Raw genomic sequence first — 10,013 nt, 5'->3', positions numbered from 1 at the left:
TAGACTGTTCTTCCCATTCTATGCAAGGCCACCTGAGTTGGCTGGAAGACTGTTTACTTAGCCTGGCAGGGCTAAGGACACTGTCTCAGCTGAACTCTGGACATATACACACACACACACACACACACACACAGACATATATATACACATGCAGATATACACTCATCTCCCCTCCCTCTTCAAACGCCTTCGACGCTTATTGCCTTCTGATGCTGACGGTGGATCAAGGAGACCAGCGCATAGGCTGCAGGCCCGGATGTACTGTCTACATTGGCTGTCTCTCACCCTTTACCCACCCCTGTTGCTTGTCATGTGTTTCTTTGATGTATTAAGAGTTTTTTCATGTGCTATGTGCAGAGGTGTTTTTTTTCTGTTCTCAAACTGATCTCCCTATTGGAGCTCAGTCTGGGGGGAGTTATTTTTTTCTCCTTATCTTTCCTCATGTGGTGCATTTTCCATTGTTATACCTCTCTGACCTGTCTTCCCCATGTGATGTTTTTGTGTAATGTATGTATGGACGGAGGGTAAGATGGTGCCGCCATTGCGTGCAATAGGTTCGGCAGCCTTAACATGAAATTTCCCCTTGTGGGACTAATAAAGGTATCTTATCTTATCTTGAAAGTGATGGGATGTCACCAGGGCTGCCACATTCCAATTTTTGTTTTAGAAAATCAAAATCAAAAGTGGTTTATTATTGGGAACACTTGCAGTTGATGTGTTCATCATAGAAGTAGCCTACAATGTAGCTGATGTTTCTTTTTCTAACAGATTGAGTGCACCCTTTGTGGGAATAAGTTCCACTGGGCATGTGTTTACCATACCTTACCATCAGTGTTGGGGAGTAACGGAATACATGTACCGCCGTTACGTATTTAAAATACAAAATATGAGTAACTGTATTCCGTTACACTTACTGTTTAAAAAGGTGGTATTTAGAATACAGTTACTTTGTTGAAATAAATAGATTACACGGCGGTATTTTCCTGTTTCATATTGAGTTTTGTTTGACAGCTATGTTCTGTTGTTCCAGGCGGCAGCGTTACAGTTGCCATGGTTACAGGGCGACGCGCGCTCTCTCTGCGACTGTGTATTTCCTCGGTGAGAGAGCGCCTTTTTGTTGTTGTTGTTGTTGTGCTAAGCTAATAGGCAGAATGCTACAGGCATAGTTCTAAAGAATGTAGCCTCATGGGCAGTGTAGTCCGTGCTGCAGGGAGAATGAACTGTCATACCCGTTATGTGTCTGTGAGCGCCAGGAGGGAGAAAAAGGAGAGTGGAAAAGTAGGAGTTATCATCGAGCAGAAACGGGAGCTGGAAGCATGTAAATATAATAATAACCACTGCAGCCAAGAAGAGTGCCTGATGAGCCCAGTTGTAAGTACGCTATTAAGACTCGACTGTACACTGTGTTCGTGTTTTCCTCCGAAACAATAAGTTCCATTGGAGCAGCCTTTCAATGCCTCTCTCTGTCTCAAACTTGACCCAGACAACAAAGTAATGCTATTTTTCGGCTACGAGCCCGACACGGAACCCGCCGTATTAGCCAGAGGTCCCTTTACTACGGTTCGGAGCCGCGGACCTTCAGTAAAAGTAATAAATCACACAGCAATAGTACATTCATGTAGTTGTAAAAAGCATGATAATATATTAAGTAATCCAAAGTATTCAGAATACGTTACTCTCATTGAGTAACGTAACGGAATACGTTACAGAATACATTTTGGGGCATGTATTCTGTAATCTGTAGTGGAATACATTTTAAAAGTAACCTTCCCAACACTGCTTACCATACCATACCATAATTTATTTATAAAGCACTTTCATATAACAAATGGCCGACCAAAGTGCTGTACAACAGAAATATAAAAAGTACAATAAGAACAACAAATACAATAAATAAATAAATAACAATAAAATAATAGTGTCAGTTACCCACTGAGTCAAAAGCCAACGAATAAAAATGAGTTTTTTACCAGGATTTAAACACCACCACTGAAGTAGATTGGCCCCATATGAAGAGGAAGATCAATCCAAAGCTTAGAGTACACCTTGCATTCTTAATAGTGGCCTCGAAGTTTCAGCCAAGATTTAGGGACTGAGAGCAACAGCTGCAGCAGATCGGACAAATATACAGGCGCCAGACAATTTAAGGATTTAAAAGCCAGCAAAAGGGTTTTTAAAATAGATCCTAAATTCAATTGGAAGCCAGTCTAAGGTGACCACAACCGAAAATCACGACCAAAATCTCGTTTGGCTCTCAGCGAAGGCGGTCGCACTTTTCTCCTCTCCTCTCCCTTATCTTCCCTGCTTAGCTTCTTATGTCCTTGTCTTGTCTCGTGCTTTTATTACTTTTCCCTGGAACACTCTCTCACAGTTTGTTCTCTAAAACCTAAAAGAGGAATTATGGATTTGATCAACTGGTCTCTGAATGCAATTGACACCCCTTCAACGAGAAGTCTGGGCTTGGGTGAGCCTGACTGCTGAAGATATCTACCTATTCGGAACCATGATACCAGGGTTCTTGCTGATCAGAGCTGGCTTGGCCCTGGCTTATCGAAGAATTAAGGAAGCGGAACTAGCTGTTCAAACCCCCACAAAGCTGCCCGCTGGGATTGAAGATAAGTTTCCCGAAATGGGTCATTGAGTGCAACACGGATGAGATCTTGGAGAACCACACGGCTGCCGTGAATACTCAGAACAAGACCTCTGAGTGCAAACTGATTACATCTGGAGGGGCTGGCTCGGAATAACATCTAAGCAAATTGGATCACATCTTGGGAAGCGCACCGCAGTTGTGAGTTCTCAGAACCTGCTCTTTGACCACAAGAATGACAACACCACGGAACGTAAGTTTGGATAACATCATAGAAAGCTCACGGCTCTCCAACGGGAGATTGAGAGACCAGTGTTGGACTGTTAGAACAGCTTTGAAATTCTTATGAGTTGTTCGCACTAAAGTTAAAACCATCATCATTTCATGCGGCTACCCCTTCGGCACCAGCTGTGGGCTCAAGGCTGGAGCCAAACAAAAACTCCCTGATAATGACTGTGTTTGTCTGTTTCTCCCCATCCTATGCAAGGCCACCTGAGTTGGCTGGAAGACTGTTTACTTAGCCTGGCAGGGCGAAGGACACTGTCTCAGCTTGACTCTGGACATACACACACACATACACATACACTGATATGCACACACTGATCCCCCTCCCTTTCCAAACGCCTTCGATGCTTGTTTCCGTGGGGCAACACGGCGGGTCTACGTGCCGCGCTGGATAAGATAGCGCTGTGCGAGGCGGCCGCTGGGTTCGCTTCAGATTACTCCTCACCCATCACCCAACCCTGTGGCTTGTTATGTCTTCACAATGTTGTGCTGTGGACATTTATGTGCTTTTTGTGCAGAGGAGTTTTTTTGGTTTCCTGTTCCCATGCTGTCCTACCATGGAAGCACAGCATGAGAAGGGGTCTCTTTTTTTCCTCTTGTACTTTCCCATTGTAATGTACATTTCAATGTTTTTTCTCCAACGCTACCAATCTCCGACTTGTATCCCCATGTAATGTCTGTGTGTGTATGTAAGGTCGGGGGGGGTCCCATTTCACTGCAGGGCAACCTGCATGTGACGAATAAAGCTTGATTGATTGATTGATTGATTGATTGAGTAATATGCTCAAGTTTGAGCTATCCATGACTTAACATCGCTAAGACAATCAAACAGGAGTCTAATCGAGGAGCTATCAGAGTGATTGAAATGTAGATCAAGCTGGCAATCGTCACCATATAGATGACGTGAAATTTCAGAGACACAGCAGGAAATACAATGAAAACAGTTGTGGCCCATGCGATACACCCCATGGCAAAGGGGGACCGAGGATGAGACCGAACCCAACCTAACACAAAAGCTCCTGTTAGAGAGATATGATTTTATCCACAAAAGGCCACGCCGGAAATTCCCACACAATGCTGTAGTCAAGAGATCCATGATCCACCGTGTCAAGTGCAGCAGTCAGATCCAACAAAACAAGCAATACATGTTTACCACAGTATGTCGCTAAAAAAATGTTGTTCATAACCTTTATGAGAGCTGTCTCTGTGCTGTAAAACAGCTTAAGCTGGACTGAAGAGCTTCTGAAAATTGAAACTCATTTAGATAGTCCATCAGCGGAGTGTGAACAATTTTTTCCTCAGAACACAGAATTTATGGTGTTATACAAAACACAAGGATTATGTGAATTAACAGCAATGAGTTGAAAAAAATAACTGTTCCTGGCAGTCTTTTGTGGCAGTGTTTGTGAATCATCCATTGAGGATTTCTTTTGCTGTTCCTGTGTGTAAACCAATGCCAGCTGTATGCCACATAAAATCTTTTTCTATTTTACTGTATATTTTTGTTGTTGTTTTTTCTTCTTCTACTGCATTAATTTTAATGTCTCTTATGATAACATCTTAAATAAAAAAGTCCTTATCAAACAAAGTTGTGTGTGTGTTTTTTTAAGGTATGCAGGTAAACTCAAGATTCCATCGAGCTGATGGGTGGTGTCTTAGGAAAATCTCAGCTTGTGATTTATGGTACAGAAACAGAGGTATGAGACTAAGCAGAAGTATTAGATGTGATAATATAGATTTTTTTCCCCCAAGGTCCTTAAACTTGTCAAACAACATAACATACTGGTAGATAAAGGTACCCATTATGTGAAAATGATAAATCTGCAGACGCAACATCTGGAAAACAGAAAGTTGAATATGTAAATAAAATTAAGGTAATGTAAAAATACAGATAACTGAAACACTGTCTATTTATTTCAACTATTGCAACTAGAAATAGTTGCAATAAAGTGTCCTTTCACTTTACTGAGTGGTTTTGATGTGCTTATTAGATGACAATTGATAAATATACACTAATATGATCATTTTTAGGGCTCTGTCTCCAGCTGCAGCAACTGTTTAACATCATCTGGTATTTAAAGTTAGGACTGTATAACCTGCAGTGGCCACCAATGTGACGGCCTGTTCTCTGAGAGTAAATAAACAGACTGGTTCCTATATAGCACTTTTCTACTCTATCTCAGCACTCAAAGTGCTTTACAGAACTTGCCTTATTCACACAAGCACTTTTTTTTCCTATACTCTTTTTTATGTAAGTGTATCTAACATTTACACACATTCATGCTCCGATCGATGCATCAGAGGGCAACTTGGGCTTAGCATCTTGCTACCACCAGCCTTCCAATCAGTAGGTGACCTGCTCTACCCCCTCAGCTACAGCCCCCTCAGAGATTGGGCTGTAGCTGAGGGAAGTGGCCTTCACAGAGTGATTACGGAGTGTTGCACTACAGCCATTGAGGGTAAAACTGGCGCTACACAGCTCAGGTGGCAGACTTATTGAGGATTTTTAATACTGTTTGGTGTGCATGTGTATGTGTGTGTGGATTTAGCATTTTTGGTTTTGGAATAAATGTTAGTGTTTTTATTTAATATGACTGTTAGGCACTTGGTCTTGGGCTGGGTGCCCATAGTGCTGAAAGATTTTTGACAGAAACAGTGTGGCCTCCCCGGTGGTGGGTCCCCTCTTCCACATTTCCTTTATAGTTCAGCACTCTGGGTTGTGAAGCTGATGTGTAATGTATTTTTTATTCCGCTTTGTTAGGGCCCTAAAATACTGTTAAGTTCATCCCAGCCTCTCTCACTTTTCATTTGTTGATATTGATTTCAAAACACCATTAGGTCACTGACAGCCTTATTTTTATTGCATTACTGTATTTATTTCCATCAAAAGTATATTTCATCACTGAAACCACCCTTCTTGGTGTATTGGTATATTTTCAAACTTATGTAGCCTTTAATTTACTTTGCAGGCTGCCTCAGCTTGTAGGTGGATCAAAGTGCGGGACTTGAGACAACGCTTAAACTTAACAGAAATCTCTTTAAAACATTTTACTATGAAACCCAGAAACTTACTAATGTATACGTCAAGGAAATGCCACAAAACACACAGGGAACACAACTATGTGGGGATGTTTGACAACGACATGTCAAAGAACAAAGAAAATCGAGGATTTAAATACACACGAGTTAATAAGGATGAAGGGAGACACCTGGAAATACTGCTAAACTAATGACACAAGGCTAAACAAATCTGAACAGAATGCATATCAGACGACGACACAGCAGCAACAGACACAAAGACGGAGACTAGACAACACACAGGGAAGGCAGGGAAACACAAGGTTGGCTAAGAAAAGTAACAAGAGTCAAAACCCAAATACCCCAAGCAGAACATGAACTGGAAATAGACATTTAATAAAACTCGAGGACTAGATTACCATAAAAAACCTACCAGCACATAACCAAAACATAATTACAACAACACTGAAAAATCTGTTAAAAAAAAATCTTTTAAGCAAGAACAAAGAACAAAAAACTTCATACCCAGGAACCGTGGCAGTTTAAATATGCTTTAGTATTCAATCAATATATTTCCTGGGGATGAGATTCACTTCAGCAAAAAAAATTGACAAAAAAAAAGACAAAAACAGAAAAGAAATGAGATACTCGGAGCGTCAGATTTGAAAGACAGACCAGGAATTTGTTGATTTTGTAGTGAATGAAGAAAAATAAATAAAAGAATAAATAAAATGTGTTCTTCCAACATGAACCGGGGCGTGGCTCAGGGTCAGGTTAACGAGTCAGCACAGAGGGCTGACATCATGGGTGTCCCCTATCACCAAGTAGATAGCCATCAAGCTCTCCTGTATTTATAAGTGGATACATTTTAAGATTGTTTTAAGAATGGAAAGAAAATATAATATATTGAATTTACATTTGCAAATCTGTTGCTCAAGCTACACTCCTGATACATTTGATCATCATGCACTAGGCCAGGCCATTTGGCTTCAACATTTGTGAATAAATCTGCTGCATCACAAACAATTTTAGCAGTACAGACAATAAGAGAAATTAGTTGCATATTTAATGTCATGTATTTTAATGTATTGTCTCTCACACTGTATGTTGCAAGTTAATTGTGCTTTTCACACCGACTGGCTTAAAAAGGACGGACACACCATGTCCAACCAGGCTCAACAGTCTGAGCACTCTGCCTTCTATTGTAGTTTTGGAAGCTCCATCAGGATAATAGGGTACTTTGAGGCAGCCTTTTTGAGATACAATGGTGCTAGATCATTCAGGATTTTGGATGAGGAGAGGGATTTGAAATTAAATTCTGGGGGCCAATATAGAGTAGCCAATATATTAAAGTTGTGATCTTTTTTTCTCACTCTCATCTCGTTATACCCCACCCATCCAGTTTTACATTTTTTAGTGTAATAATTTTTTCAGTTTTACACATTTTAGTGTAAAACTACGCATACTTCACATATCTTTAGTCTTGTCCCTTCATATAGTACCAATTTAAAACTACTTTTGCACTACAATGAGGGACAAGGTATGTGAGGTAGTGAATCTTCAATATCTCAAGTGAAAATTTCACAGTGTACACAGCCTTATATTAGCTTACAGAATTGCTACTACGCTGTTGACTTTGAGGTTTTATATTGATAAAATAAATATTACTGTTGGTAAAATGAGTCATTTATTACTCTTCCTAATTCAAAGGAAACTGTTATAAATCTCTAAACATAACCATTACAAATGTAAATGATGATCTAGTTGAGTTAGAGTGTATATTGTAGAGAAAAGATCCTTTATGTCCTCATGGACACACTTTTTAAAAAGGTCCCAGTTTATTAAAATTATTATTATTTAAATAATAATTACTTATTTTAGCTGCCAATATATTTCTCTCAAAACACAGTTACAGTGGTAATCTTAAATAAACAGGATTGTTCATCAAGTTCAGGAGTCTTTATTCTGACGGTAGAATGGCAGAAGGCTATCCTGCATGTCAGAATACTCTTGTTGAACTCTTTTGAATACTTACTTCAGGGATTTGAGCCGTCCCCTTGCTCGTTAAAGCGGTCAGCCCTTGGCTAATCAGCAGGGAGGCGTCTCTGTTGTTGTGGGTAATTGATGAGTGGCTGCTACAGAAGGAAACAGTCATAATTAAATTGAAACTCTTCTGCTCTTTCACTAGAGTATTCTTTGGCTGAGGTGACTGTCAGTCTCCATGGCAACTGCAAGATGCTGACATGTATTTGCAAAGTTGGGTCTAATTTCCTGCTGGCGGTGAGCAGCACACTCTGGGATTCAGGAGAGCCTTGGGTCATCTCTTGCGTGTTTATCCATGCACCTGTGGAAATGCACTTTGTCACGACTGACCGAAGTGAAGCACTCTTAGCTGTTAACCTCAATCATGTTCATGCAAGATGGATTGTTCCATTATGAAACAAATCAGTTTAAAGGAAATATTATGCCCTCTCTTTTCCTCATTACCAGGAAACCAAACCAAAAAAAAAAAAAAACCAAACCAAAAAAAAAACAAAAACCCAGTAGCTCACAAAGTTTACTCAAAGCTTTATTTTATTTTCTTCACTTTAGCCTACAATTGAAGTTAGCTAGAAACACAGTAGCTGCAAGATAAATGTTTTAAACAACATTTGCACCAAAAAGCCAAGAAATATGTTAACACTGCAAAAGAAGCAGTATAGTGTTAAATATGATTAGCTTTGCATTTGATATTGCAGTCAGTGGTTATCAACAGATTAGCATATAACACAAATCTACATCTATTAAATTCACAAAGGCTGCTTTAATATTCTGTTTACAGTGTTAAGCTGTAGTGTATCAACATCAAAAGTGTCAAAGTAACTAACAATACTGATACAACATAAATGACAGGCGTGCAAAACATGCATAAAACCTGACAGAAGAGTAAGAAATGAATCAGAGGAGCTCTTCTGAACAATAAATGAGTAATAGCATTTATTGATATTTCACATCTTACAAGGCTTCCCTAGTGATTATCTTCTGTATCAGGAGTGAACTACTAATGCATTTAATTATGAGTTATTATTCATCTCTGGCTTTCTTCCACAGCGCATCTTTTATCCTGTCTTCCTCTCATCTCCCCCTCCCTCATCCTGCTTCTGCCAGAGGTTTCTTCCTGTTAAAAGGAAGTTTTTCTTTCCCACTGTTGCCAAATGCTTGCTCAAATGACGTTGTTTATTGTTTTTACAATATAAAGCGCCTTTAAGCAACTGTTGTTGTGATTTGGTGAATTGAATTGATCATTGCAATTTAACCAGTTAAGCTGGAATTATTAAATTGCTCATGATAAATTACTATGACAACATAGATCGTACTACCGAAAGTCACTGAAATATCCGTGAAGCTTAAAAGCTTTACATCGCTGCATATCAGTGATCATCATAGTGTATTTATGTATATATGTCTGTATCTCCTTAACACGGTGCCAATCTGAGCGAATCTTTGCATGGACTTTATCACACATACTGCGATCATTAACAGCAATATAATTTTACAAAAGATTAATTATAAATGGTGATTTAGATTGCATGTATTATGTTAATTTCCTATTCCAACAGTGAAAGCACACTGCGCCACATTCTCAGTTTGCGTTAGTTTCACGTGTCACAACACTGTATGTAACTTAATGATTACTAAAATTTGTATTTGCAAGGGAATTTTGTTCAAGAATCAAACTTTTTTTTTTAAATGTTGGAGATGTGGAAATGTCCATATGTAATGGGCATTTCCACGCAGTTTCCATATAATACCAAAGTAAACCAATGTATCAACGAAAGTGCACTGAACATAAAAGTCTGGCAAGTTTGTTTTCTGTGGTTAAAGTTCTGAAAGTTGATTAATCAATGTAAAAATACTCTTAGTGTAGTCTTTTTTGCTGGTTTTAATCAGTAGCCCAGCAGGTTATATGAGAATAACTTAGAGGCAGGGATCGTTTACCCTTTTGTCATCTTTGAAATTAAATCTTGCATCTTATTTGGCCACACAGTTTTTCTGTATTAAAATTTACATTTGGGAATACCAACTTCCGCATACCAAAGAAGCTGTGTACCCAACCCTATTTCATCTAACACAGGACACA

The sequence above is a fragment of the Pelmatolapia mariae genome, linkage group LG22 (assembly GCF_036321145.2).
Source record: "Pelmatolapia mariae isolate MD_Pm_ZW linkage group LG22, Pm_UMD_F_2, whole genome shotgun sequence".
In the NCBI taxonomy this organism is placed as follows: domain Eukaryota; kingdom Metazoa; phylum Chordata; class Actinopteri; order Cichliformes; family Cichlidae; genus Pelmatolapia; species Pelmatolapia mariae.
The sequence above is the reverse complement of the archived record's forward strand: the minus strand, read 5'-3'. Positions refer to the sequence as shown.